We start from the raw sequence: 14,440 nt of genomic DNA on the forward strand, positions 1-14,440 counted from the left end.
TAATGAGTGGAGGTGTTATGAAGTCTGTTTTACAAAAGAGGAAATTCTCACAGAGAGATTGGTGAGACATTCTTGGTTACACAGAGGCCAAGTCAAGAGTACACTGCCAAAAAAAAAAAAAAGTATACTGCTAATCTTTGGACTCCTAGTTAGTTTAATACTCACCTCAAAAAAGTGTCTTACTTTCTTAGCACTGAATAGATATTCCAAAGCTATTCATTCTATTACACTCCAAGTTCTACAGAAAATTACTGAGTTCTATAAGTGATTATCTACTCCCCGTGCCCAAATTCAGAACAAAGAAACAGAATTTTGCTGTCTCATAAATCATTTTATAGCTGCAGCAACATGTATTTAACAGGCAGTAGAGAAGTTTATACAAAGTCAAACCCTGCAGTTCTACTTTACATGGAAGAAGGGAAGAAGTAGAAATATAGATGGGTTATCTACCAACAATGCAAATCTTAATCCTTTGATCATTTGACTTAATGTTCACAGTCAATGAAGGCTCTTCATACACATGACTATGATCTTTCCCTTCCTAGAAATGAGAGCATCTCCTCTTAGGAAAAATAATGTTCTTATAAAATTGTATAGTGTTTTAAGTGTATGCAGCTATTACATTTGTTCTCTTTAATAAATGTGGTGGCATTAAAAGGGAGAGAATTACTGTGGAAGTTCCTCTAGCCATAAAGAATGAATTGTTGTACTTATAGAAAAAAAAAAAGAGACCAAAATGTGGAACATATGTAGAGTGGGAAAAGAAAATGCACATAATAAATACAGGCGAGGAGGTTTTGAAGAATAATTTGAGTAGTTCCAGGAATTTCAATTCGTTTTTCACATCAAATATCTATTGATTAAATCATACACACACCCGGTGGAGAATGAGAGAAACAGATTATACAGCATTCTAAGCTAGGGGATCTGAAGTTTGCAATCACAAAGTTTACAATCTAACAAAGATGATAAATACCTAAATTCATTCATCCATTCAACATTTATTCAGCACCCACTGTATGTGCTAGCAGTGAAAACAGGACACACTAAGTAGGCCCTGGTGAAAGTTGCAGCCTACTGGGATGGACATCTCGGGTCAGATAATTACGGAGAAGTACAGCGTGCTTGGATACATATTAAGTGAAGGGCATACTGCCTAGCCTGGCCTAGAGTGTCAAGGAAATTTACTGAGATGATATCTAAGCTAAAATCTAATGGGTGAGTGATAGAGCAAACATTCCACAGAGAGAACAAACAGCATGTGCAAAGATTCTGAGGTCAAATAAACTTGGCATGCTTGAAGAAGCACAGTGAGTGAGGAGAAGTCTCCAGAAGGCTGGAAAGGTTGATAAGGACAAGAACATGCAAGGCCTTGTGAGCAATGTTGTGGATTTTTAACTTTATTTTAAGCACAGAGAAGATGAGAATTCTTATAGCAGTGTGGAGGATGGACTGAAGAGGGCAAGGGTGGACACAGGGAGACCAGTTAAAAGGTTATGGCAGTGGTTCAGGAGAAAGATGATGATACTTTAGACTTACCATCGAGTGGTAGTGGGAAAGGAAATAAAGGAAAGCAAATAACTTTAGATAAATATAGGCGATAAAGGGCTTCCCAGGTAATGCTAGTGGTAAAGAACCTGCTTGCCAATGTAGGAGACATAAGAGACACGAGTTCCATTCCTGGGTCAGGAAGACCCCTGGGAGGAGGGAATGGTAACCCACTCCAGTATTTTTGCCTGGAGAATCCCATGGACGGAGGAGCCTGGTGGGCTATGGTCCATAGAGTCGCAGAGTCAGATACAACTGAAGTAACTTAGCTTGCAGGTAAACATAGGAGATAAAGTTAGCATTACAGGATGACTTGGATCAGTGGAGTAAGTAAGAAGGGAGAATCTAATATGATTTACTGGATTCTGGTTTGAACAAAGGTCTAGTGGCTCTATTCATGGAGACAAAGAACACTGGAGGAAAATCAGATCGAGTGGGAGATGGATTTTGTTTCAGATATGTTTAGATTAATTTTCTTTTGAGACATCCAAGTGCAGATGTTGAATAGGCAATTGAATATGCAGGTCTGGGGCTCACAAGAGACGCCAGGGTTGGAGACATAAATTTAAGAGGTGTTAATGAATGAGATTGCCCAGGGAGGGGTTGTAGAGTAGACTGAATAAAGAATGACTGTAATGTATTATAGAATATACCCAAGTATTTCTCCCTGTTTTTGGAGGGTCAGTCACTTGTCAATCAGGTTGGGAAAGATTAGGTTTAACGGTCCCCAAACTGAGGCAGATTGCCTGGAAATACTTAGTAGCAGAAGAGTGAGTCGGAGACAAAGTCCTCTCAGGAGAGGGAAGACTCCAACCTGAGGAGACCAAATACAAACATTAAGTAAAAATGTTTAGGAGTAGTACCATAAATAAGAGGAAAATGGGGCTAATAATTTGAAACCAGAAGCCAATGAAGCAGTGTTGGTACAGGACAAATAGGGTCCTAAGAGTTTGCAAGGAACAAGTGTGGGTTGTCAAACATAGGTATGTGATTGTATTGATCATGCTCCTGGCAGGAAACAGATGGCATTCTCATAAAGGATGAGTAAAGAAATTCTAAAGAGACCATCTACTAAGTGGTGGGTAGGATTAAGGGGTCCAAAGAAACAGCAAAGCACCCATGGACTAGCAGCTGCAGGAAGCTACAACCAATCTTAGGCTTGAAGGGGTAAAGGGAGGGAACTGTTTTTAGAATCTGGCATGTCCTGTAGTCATGAGAAAGAAATTAACAATCTATGACCTTAGCTAAATAAGCAAAACTGTAGGGGGATAGAGGATTAAATACCCCAAACACTTTCTCCTTCACCTTCATCTGCTAGTGCAGACTGAATCCACCTGGAAACGAGAGGACAAGCAAGCCCGGGATGCAGTTTGTAGAGGCAAGCTTCCTAAGCAAAGAGCAGGGTGGAGAAAACATGTGAGAATGGATCTGGAGAAGGCTATATAGCACAGAAGTAAGTAGGCAAGATGGGATGGCTTAAAGATCCAACTTGAGGTTTACTGAATACTATTTTACCATAGAAAAGATAGAACATACTACAGATTTTCAAAGGAGGCATATCATTCAGAGACCAATCAGAAAAAAACAGAACCACTCTAGCTATTTCAAATAGAGGAAATTTAATATAAGGAGTTGATAATGCATGCAATAGAAGACAAACGGGGACAGTGAGACAACCTCAAGATCAGCAGAAGCAGAAAGCTATCACCAAACCTAGGGAAACGATGGGAGGAGGTAACATTCCCAGAAACCAGAAGTAGGACCCTCTTATGCAGGGGCCTGCCAGCAGGAGATGAGACCACAATCAGGGTGGAATCTGGGACCTAAATAGAAAGGGCTCTTTGGCAGGAGCTACAACCATGGAGAAGAAAGATTTTAAGCCATTTTTTGTAGATCATGCTGTGATTGAGTAATAATATCTTTTGTGGTGAACAGGGTAATGGCGGCATACATGCCACATATCTTTCATTATGGACCTAGATATATTTCCTTATATCATTACTGTGTAGCATGAAGATGTAAAGTTTTAATGTAAGATTTAGTTGGGGGCAGAATTTCTCTCAGAAAGAAAACTGTCTTTATCTGGCAAAATACTATAAGAGTGCATATTAATTGTGGAAATATAATCCTTGGGGCATAGCTGATTTGGGCTGGAAGCAAGAAAATCATGGATAAACTGTAACATAAGAAAAGAACATGTATTTGAAGGGCTGTTGGGTACGAACTACAGATGAGAGGTAAAGAATACAAAGTAGACAGAGGACCTAGCAACATGGCAGGAGGTTAGAGGCCAAGCAGAAGAGATAACCAGTCAAGATTCTTCCCTCAGAAGAACTTTGAAGAACAGCAATAGTTAATGTTATAGACAATCCATGTAGTCTGAACATATTGATACTTTGGTAAGGGAAGAGGTTGTGATAGTATCTTGCATGGTGATATGGAAAAGAAAAGGGATTATACACACAGAAGGCAGAATATTGTTGGTAAAAACAGGAACTTGGATCTGAAGGTAAGTAGAAACATTTGGCTTTCCTTTACCCCAAACTTTAAATACTGTAACTCATTAGGTGCCTGGAGACTCACTAATTACACATCTAAATCAAACCCTTCAAAATTTAACACTTCAAGCTAACAGAATATCCAATACTTATTCACCAGTCTAATATATTTGTAGGTGATGCTGAAATCTATCTTATTCTAACACTATTTATTCTCTAGAATTCTGACTTGTGGATATAGAATGTTCTAGAGAATAAGAGATACTGATTTCTAAGTTTTGAAGAATTTCCACATTGGAGGGATGGGAAAATTTTACTTAGTTTGAAAAGACAGAACTCAGATCAACAAATAGAATTTAAAAGGAGTAAGGTTTATAGGAAAATAACTTTGACTCACTGTGTTTCTAGTAACAGAGAGTCTCCAAAATAGAACAGCTTTTCTTGTAGAATATGGTTGAACCAGTTCAAGCAGAGGCTGATGACCATATCAGAGATAATGATAATATTAATAATAATAATAGCATATTTTGAAGACATTATTCTATGTGTTAAACTAATTTTTTAAATGCATTTTTATTTAAGCTTAAAATTCTACAAAAAAGTATAATTACTATCCTCATTTTGCCTACAAGAATATTAAAAGGTTAAATAACTTGTCTCAGGTCACACAGCTAATAAATGACACAGAAATGAGATTCTAAACCATAGCCAACTGACTCCAGAACCGATATGCCACCATTATGCTATGCAGCTGTGCTGTGCTCAGTCGTGTCCAGCTCTTTGTGACTCCATGGACTGTAACCTGCCAGGCTCCTCTGTCCATGGAATTTTCAGGCAAGAATACTAGAATGGGTTGCCATTTCCTCCCCTAGGGGCTCTTCCTAACCCAGGAATTAAATCCGCGTCTCTTGCATCTCCTGCATTGGCGAGCAGATTTTTTTTACCACTGAACCACCTGGGAAGCCCCGCATTGTGCTTTACTGCCTACATAATGCTATAGAAGTGTCTATATGGTACCTAGGAAGATGGCCTGGGGAACTTCTAATTTTAAGATTCTATATGTGTATGTGAATAAACATGTACATACAATATATGATCTGTGTGTATATATGCATCTTCATACATATAACAAAAGAGAAAGAAACTCTTTAATCCATGGAAAAGATGAGTAAAAGATGGCCCTCTCAATAGAAAAAATCAACATAAGTTGAAATTGATACAAACTGAGAGGTGGTTTATAAAATTTTGGTTGACAAGACATGGGAAGTGAGCAAGTCCTATGAAGTTGACAAGGTTGATAACTTGTTATGACTGGAATGTAATGAAACATCAACCACCTCAATCACAATGTAACTGTGATTATCACAATGTAATGGTGATGTTGAATTAGAAAAAGAGAGACCTACCTGGCATCTAAAAAAATGGAGACAAAGAGTTGGTCTTTGTTTATGAAGCAACAGTGCTATTTTTAGACATTACTATTTTAAGCCTACAGAAAAATGCAATAAAGTGTTAGGAAAGATAAATTATTTTTCTTTTAAACCTATTATCAAGCTTTGATGAGTCTTAACATATTGCTTCAGATTTTTAAAGAGAAATATAACATTACAGGCAGAGTTGAAGCCCCTGTGTACTTCTCCTTGATGCTATTCCTCTTGTTCAGTCACTAAGTCATGTCTGACACTTTGTGACTCCATGAACTGCAGCAAACCAGGCTTCCCTGTCCTTCACTATCTCCTGGAGTTTGCTTAAATTCATGTCCATTGAGTCAGTGATGCCATCCAACCATCTCATCCTCTGTCGTCCCCTTCTCCTGCCTTCAATCTTTCCCAGCATCAGGGTCTTTTCTAATGAGTTGGCTCTTCGCATCAGGTGGCCAAAGTATTGGAGCTTCAGTTTCAGCATCAGTCCTTCCAGTGAATATTCAGGGTTGATTTCCTTTAGGATTGACTGGTTTGATCTCCTTGCTGTCTAAGGGACTCTCAAGAGTCTTCTCCAACACCACGGTTCAAAAGCATCAATTCTTCAATGCAAGCCTTCTTTATGGTCCAACACTCACATCTGTACATGACTATTGGAAAAACCATAACTTTGACTATATGGACCTTTGTCTCAAAGTAATGTCTCTGCTTTTTAATATGCTGTCTAGGTTTGTCACAGCTTTTCTTCCAAGGAGTAAGCGTCTTTTAATTTCATGGCTGCAGTCACCGTCCACAGTGATTGTGGAGCCAAAGAAAAGAAAATCTGTCACTGTTTCCACGTTATCCCCATCTGTTTGCCATGAAGAGATGGGGCTGGATGTTTTGATTTTAATTTTTTGAATTTTGAGTTTTAAGCCAGCTTTTTCACTCTCCTCTTTCACCTTCATCAAGAGACTCTTTAGTTCCTCTTCACTTTCTGCCATTAGAGTGGTATCATCTGTATATCTGAGGTTGTTGATATTCTCCCAGCAATCTTGATTCCAGCTTGTGATTCATCCAGCCTGGCATTTCTCATGATGCGCTCTATGTATAAGTTAAATAAACAGGGTGACAATATACAGCCTTGACATACTCTTTTCCCAGTTTTGAACCAGTCCATTATTCCATGTCCGTTTCTAACTGTTGCTTCTTGATCTGCATACAGATTTCTCAGGAGGCAGGTAAGGTGGTCTGGTATTCCCATCTCTTTAAGAATTTTCCACAGTTTGTTGTGATTCACACAGTCAAAGGCTTTGGCATAGTCAATAAAGCAGAAGTAGATGTTTTTCTGGAACTCTTTTGCTTTTTTGATGATCCAACGGATGTTGGCAATTTGATCTCTGGTTCCTCTGCCTTTTCTAAATCCAGCTTGAACATCTGGAAGTTCTCGGTATATGTACTATTGAAGCCTAGCTTGTAGTGCTTAAAAGCCTGAAAATAATGAAATGATGAGGGATCATATTTGAAATATTCAAATGTTACAAACTATACAATACAAGCTTGAGAGTTTCCTATGCTGGTTGGCAGGCAACATTTCCTGTTTTCTGATGGTTTTATTTTCTTTTATTAGTTCAGAGGCCAAAAAGCACAAGCCTCTGAAATCAGTAAAAAACCTTTTAAAGGTATATGCAAACTTCAGACTAATTGACAGTTAACGTCTAGTAGAAGATGTGGCGACCAAGCTATAGACAGTTACTTTAAAATTTAGAGAATAATGACCTACAGATTACAATCAAGTTTTAAATTGATTATCTAATAATATCTAATATTATTCAGAACAGTTCTGCTCTGTGGTCAGAGTGGGCATTTCCTGGGAACTTACTAGAAGAAATGTAGAATCTCAGACTCCAACCTAGACCTACTCTAGCAGCCTGCACTTTAACTATATCCCCAAGTGATTCACTTGCACATTCAGTTTGAAAAACATTAATATATTACAATATTCTAGAATGAAAAAGACGAAAATAATATAATGGAGAGATTAGGCCATGGTCAAATTAACTGCAACTTTGACTATCATTGGCACTGATTATCTGTCTCTAAAAGGAGAAAAAAAGAGCTAAACTGAGATATAAAATACAATACCATCCTCTACTGTCACTTGTAATCAATGATAGGATGCACCACCATTTCCTTAAGTAGACCTATACTTGTGAAACATCAACACCCCCATGGTAGGACTTCCATTGTGGTCTAGTGGTTAAGACTGTGTTTCTACTGCAGGGGGGTATGAGTTTGATCCCTGGTTAGGGAACTAAAATCCCACATGCCACGCGATGTAGTCAAGTAATAACTACAAAAGTTAAAATTAGAAAATGAAAAGAAGACTACAAAATTAGAAAAAAACATAGTATTGACGAGCCCATGACTTGATAAAATATGTTGGGCACATTACTCTCAAGTCAGAGCTTTCTAAAGTTGTTCTTAGTGTATTGAGGGATTTGGGGGAAGAAGGAGAAATGCAGAGGGGAGAGGTCAAGGCTAGATAGGGAAATGGTAGGCAACCCCATCCTTGAAGGCTGAGTGGGTCATGTGGACCTAGTATTTCCATTCTCTGGTTCAGAACATGCATTACAAGCTCTTCTAATCAAAGACTTATAGATTTACATCATAGTTTCTTTCAGAATTTGGGGGTATCATTTATTTTAGGCCCTTTCAGCTAACAGAACAAAGAAACATATGTATGTATACTCATGTGCCATCTATTTATTTGTTCAAGTATACATGTGTGTGTAACAGTATTAGGATTGTCAACCTATGCCCCTATGAGAAAGAACACTATCAATTAGATTACAGTGCCTTTTGCTTTTAGTCTTGCAAACTCCATTCATTTCCGAAGTTACTTAAGTTGGGGATCTTAGTGACATGGTTTCATACATCTGTAATGTAATTAGATTGTTTAGTCAAATTCTGCATTCCATTCTTGATGTCAAAATGTTTTTTTAATATGCATACATTGATTCACTTTTTGTGCTTTTGACAAATACATAGTGTCATGTATTTACCATAACATCATACAGAATAACATCACTACCCTAAATAACCCTCTATGCCTGGAAGAAGAAATGGCAACCCACTCCAGTATTCTTGCCTGGGAAATCCCAGGGACAGAGGAGCCTGGTAGGCTACAGTCCATGGGGTCTCAAAGAGTCAGACACGACTTAGTGACTAAGCACAGTCATTCTTTTCTAATATCTAATGAAGTTTTTAAAATTAATTAATTTATTTTAATTGGAGGATAATTTCTTTACAATATTGTGATGGTTTTTGCCATACATCGACATGAATCACCCACAGGTGCACATGTGTCCCCCCATCCTGAATCCCCTTCCCACCTCCCTCCCCCTGGGTTGTCCCAGAGCACCAACTTTGAGTGCCCTGCTTCATCCATCGAATTTGCACTGGACATCTATTTTACATATGATAATATACATGTTTCAATGCTATTCTCTCAAATCACCCCATCCTCGTCTTCTCCCACAGAGTCCAAAAGTCTGCTCTTTACATCTCTGTCTCTTCTGCTGTCATGCATGTAGGATCATTGTTACCATCGTTCTCAATTCCATATATATGTGTTAATATACTGTATTGATGTTTCTCTTTATGACTTACTTCACTTTGTATAATAGGCTCCAGTTTCATCCACCTCATTAGAACTGACTCAAATGTGTTCTTTTTTTTTTTTTTTTTTTTATAACTGAGCAATATTCCATGTACCACAACTCTCTTATCCATTCCTTTGAGCACAGTCATTTTTAGGAACAGTGTAGGCCACACAAAATACATCAGTGGCTCCTAGATTGTGGCCTCTGGTTTAATATCTTTCTTTCCCACTTGGCTCTCTGCTCCACAGGGGCACATGCCCACGGGTCTGCTCTGCTCACCACAGTGTCTGGATTCAACAAAGGGAAAAATAAAAATAGAAGATGGACCCACCCTCCCAGTAGAGCACCAGGTTCAGAAAGAATACACTGGCAAGGAGATGGCATTCTGTCACTCCCTGACTCTTTTTCGATTGCCAGCTGTAAATGTCTCCATCTTCCTTTAAGCCCTACTACCATTTGACCCCTGCAAGCCTCCTTATCCTCTGCCCTGAAGTCATCACAATGGCCGCATGGCTTCTGGTGGGGGCGGGGCCCTCTATGACATCACCCTGGGCCCAGACTTGCCTGGTCCTCAGTCTCCAGGTGCCAGAGAGCAGACCAGCACACCAGGAGCCATTTCCTCTCAGCTCACCATGTGGTCCCACAAATGGTTCCTGCGCTTATCCGTGGGTGTTACCTGTGTCTACGCCTAATGTTTACTTCTCTGAGACAGAAAGCCGAAGAACTCCAGGGGAAGGTGCTCTGCGGAGGGCACTTTCTAATTTCAGAATCTACCAGAGCATGCCCAAGATTGTCTTGAGATCACGTTGCTCTGGCTTTTCTTCGTTGTGCTGATGTACTTTAACAGTGAAGTTGGCAGGAGAACATGGCCAGAGTAATGTGCAGACTCCTCCTGCCCGTTCAGGCGGTTCATTAGGCTCTCCAGGAAAGAAAAAGGAAAAGGCTTCCTCCAACAAAGACTATATGTTCGATACCTTAACCCTGCTCAAGATGGACTTTGTGAAATTTGTGTCCAGTGTGCAGAATCTGAAACTTGCCATGGCAACCGACGGTAACTTCAACCCTCCCAATGTTGAGGTTCCTGCGGATGCACACAATAACATTACAGTATATGAGATCTCAGGCAACAAAGACTCCGATTGAGTGGATTTGTGTGTCAAAGTAGAGGAGAAATAGCTGAGTGTTGACAAACTCTATCCAAACTAATAAAACTATTCTGAAGCAAAACAAAAAGCCTCTGATATTTTTTTATTAGCTTTAAGTTTTACCTTTTCCAGAATGTAGCATAATTGGCATCATGCAGCATATAACCTTTTCCAGACTAGCTTATTTTACTTAACAGTCATTCAGATTTCATCCATTTCTTTTTGTGATTTGATGGCTCATTTCTTTTTATTCTTTAATAATATTGGTATGTTGATGTACCATAGTTTGTTTATCCATTCATCTATTAAAGGACACTTTGGTTGCTTCCAATTTTGTGTGTGTGTGAGAGAGAGTGAGTATGAATTAAGCTATTATAAAATTCATGTGCATGTTTTTGTGTGGGCACTAGCTATCAAATCATTTGGTTAACTATCTAGGAACATAACTGCTAGGTCATATGGTATGACAATGTTTAGCTTTGTTAAGAAATTGCTTCCAAAGTGAGTACCATTTTGCATTCCCACTAACAATGAATGAGAGTTTCTGTTGTAGGAAACAGAAATCTTTACCAGTAATTGGTTTTGTCAGATTTTTGTATTTGACCATTCCAATGAGTGTGTAGTGGTATCTCATTGTTTTAATTTCATCAGTCTACTCTAAAAAGTTATCTTATTTCCATATTTCCATTGTGTTTTATTACCATAAATTCTTCAGGCATTTTATCTTTAATCTGAGGTTTAAAATCATCTGCTCAGGAAAACTTCTGCTGCTGTTTATACCATCAGTTTTTACATCGGTTAATTAGTCTTCTACTAATTTTTTCATGAAAGACTGATAACTTGAAATCATGTATATTGGAAAAAAAAGAAATCATGTATATTGGGAAAAATTTATTTTTAATTAAACAACACTGACCACATTTTCTTTTCCTGAATATTGCTTTGTCCATGAATGTTTAGTGCTTCCACACAAAAGTTTAAGTTCCTCATGAACTTCTCCCCTTCTTTTTTTGGTTTGATTTTCTTATATACTTACTAGATGTTAACCAAATCTATATTAGTATGAGTTGCAGTTGTACCTTTACCCTGAAGTTTTATTACAAGCATGTATGTATTTTAGCAGAATCTTGACTTTATTATGTGTCTTCATATGGTTTTAAAAACCTATATGCTCATCACTCAAGTCTTTTATAGTCTATGCCTTTTCTCCATTGAGATTCAAATGAGTCTATTTATACAATGTTAGAAACAGAGAACAACATAAAATATGTTGATACAGTTATTGAAGAAAATATATTTTAAAAGAACAGTAACTAAACTATTTGCTATTTTTTCGCAAAATTAATTTTACCTCAGTATATTTTGTAATTGTGAAAGTCCAAATGTTCTTGCATATAGTCTATAAACAGAGAAGATAAATTAGCAAGCACCTCAATTGAAAGCATAGATTTATAGAAAATCTAATGTTCAGTTTTAACTATTTTAACTTAGAGTCTTGTCATAGTTCAGTTATCAACATTCTTGTTTTTTTCTCAGTAAAGAGCATGTGCTAGTTTTTTGGGGGGAAGACTATTTTAATCAATATTTTTCCTATGCTTTTTATTTTCAAGAGAACAGAAATCTTAAACAAGACACTTGTTTTTGAGTGTCTGGTACTGTGCCTAATGAATATTTTTCTAATTAATATGTTATCATTGGTAAAATGTACTTTCTGTTTACTTCCAACACTGATTTAAAGTGGCATGATAAAAGATATATTAAATTAAATATGTTTGGAATTGACATGTACACACTGCTATGTTTAAAATGATAACCAAAAAAATAGAAATAAAAAATAAAATAGATAACCAACAAGGACCTACTGTGTAGCACAGGGAACTCTGCTCAATATTCTATAATAACCTAAATGGGAAAAGAATTTGAAAAAGAATAGATATATGTATAACTGAATCACTTTGCTGTACACCTGAAACTAACACATTGTTAATCAACTATACTCCAATATAAAATAAAAATTAAAAAAGAAAATAAACTTTCACAGAAGAGAAAGATAGCAATATAAACTAAGCAACATTGAGAATGAGGCAAAATATTATTGTGCTTCACAGTACACTAGCTTTATCAATATAAATAGTAGTCACTGTTTCAAATGGAAGGAAATTAACTCAGCACTGCTCTTTCATATGAAGGCATATGAATACAGATACAGATATAGATACAAACATATAATGGCATTTCTATCCATCATTCATCTCCTTTTATGTTGTTCCATTATAATAGAATCTGTGGTTGTTATCTCTCTATTAATATAATGGTATCATTCACTTTCATACATCAGATATTTGTTAAGTACCTGTGTCAGAGTGTTTCAGGCACTGGAGATACAGTGGTAAAAAATCCTTGAACTCATTGAATTTATATTTTATTCCCAAGTTAGGTAGAGATATTTAATAAGCAAAGAAGTCAAATATATAATCACTAAGGACTATGGAGAACAAACAGGCAGAGAGAGAAAGAACTCAATTAACTAAAGACACATGGAATCAGAAAGAACACATACTTGTTCTATGTTTTTCATTTTTGTCACTAATATAAGAAATCTGAGACTCTGTGGAACTGACACTGAGAAAGTCATGCCCTGAATTATATCTTGTTTTTAGTCAATGCAGTGTTTAAAGTAGACATGGTGATTTTTTTAGCCACATACACAAAATATACATGCTTTTATTTATTTTAAGTACAATCTTCCTTTTTAAAGTTGAAGTACAGTCCATGGGGTTGCAAAGAGTCTGACATGACTAAGCACAGTATGTAGTTGGTTTACTTCTTTTTTTTTTTTTTTGCTTTTTTAACTTTTTATATGCAATCTTAGCCATGTTATTGAAGACAGATTTCTTTTGCCCTGATGTCTATCTCTTGGTAGAATCTTAACAAGTTTGAGATTAGAAACACTTTCCTGAGATGCATGTGGTCTTAGTTCTTTGGTGCATTTCTTATTGAATATTTTAAGTTATAGAAAAAAAGCACAGTAATCTTTGAAAATGCCAATATATCTTATTCAGGATTAACTCTGAAATTTCACAAAAGATGCTTATTTTCCCACTTTTAATTTTGCATGCCAAAAAGCTCATATCATTAGTAATTTCTCTGGATTATATCCTTGCAATTCTTAACTGAACTGAGCCTGTGAATTTGGTAATTTTCTAGTAGAAAATAAGATCCTAAGGGAATAAGACACCAAGAAAATGTGGAGTTGGAGATAGTTTTGAGTGTAGGTATAGGCCTAGGATTCAAGGTGTTCCATAGTATTTCAAAAACATGTGGGAGATACCAGTTTTGGAAGGACAAGCTTTATGTACTTCTTAAGTTTGTCTAGTGATTGCTCATTTCTTGCTATGCAGTGAAAGTGTTAGTCATTCAGTTGTGTCTGACTCTTTGTGACCCCATGGACTGTAGCTCACCAGGCTCCTCTGTCCATGGAATTCTCCAGGCAAGAATACTGGAGTGGGTTGCCATTTCCTTCTCTAGGGGATCTTCCTGACCCAGGGATTGAACCTGGGTCTCCCACATTGCAGGCAGACTCTTTACTGACTGAACTGCCAGGGAATCTCTTGCTATGCAGAAGAACCATTACAACTTTATCCCTAAAAAAAAGAAGATAAGAGAAAGCTCATTTCTTCGGTCTCCAGAATGTGAGACTTTAAAGACATAACCTTTAAAGATTAGCTCCATTATTCACACTGAGACGTTTATTGAAGATCAACTTTCACTCACTCCAGCATTGTATGATATAAACATTTGACTTATTGAGAGTTAAGAGATACATAAGGTGTGTTTATCTTATCATTCCTTAATATTTTACCATTGTGTTATTTTGAAAAATTCACAAGAACAAATTTGAAACAAAATCATATAAGAAAATAAGAATGCAGGGTCAGGGGAGAGACTTCCCTGGTGATCCAATGGCTAAGACTCCATGCTCCCAATGCAGGGGGCCTGGGTTTGATCCCTGGTCAGGGAACTAGATCCCACATGTCTCAACTTATAGTTCGAATGCCAAAACTAAAAGATGCCACAACTAAAACCTGGCACAGCCAAATAAATACATAAATATTTTAAAAAGAAAATAGAATGGGGCTTTAGGTAGTTATTCAAGCAAAATGAAGAGCTGTCATAGTCCAGTA

At 37.1% G+C, this 14,440-nt stretch overlaps 1 protein-coding gene across 2 annotated transcripts in view; it reads right to left on the reverse strand.

Moving 5' to 3' along the window:
- Positions 1-14,440, reverse strand: part of DCX (doublecortin) — a 412,950-nt gene that overhangs the window by 252,113 nt on the left and 146,397 nt on the right. The gene's annotated exons all lie outside the window — the stretch shown is intronic.

The sequence above is a fragment of the Odocoileus virginianus genome, unplaced genomic scaffold, assembly GCF_023699985.2.
Source record: "Odocoileus virginianus isolate 20LAN1187 ecotype Illinois unplaced genomic scaffold, Ovbor_1.2 Unplaced_Scaffold_1, whole genome shotgun sequence".
Taxonomy (NCBI): Eukaryota; Metazoa; Chordata; class Mammalia; order Artiodactyla; family Cervidae; genus Odocoileus; species Odocoileus virginianus.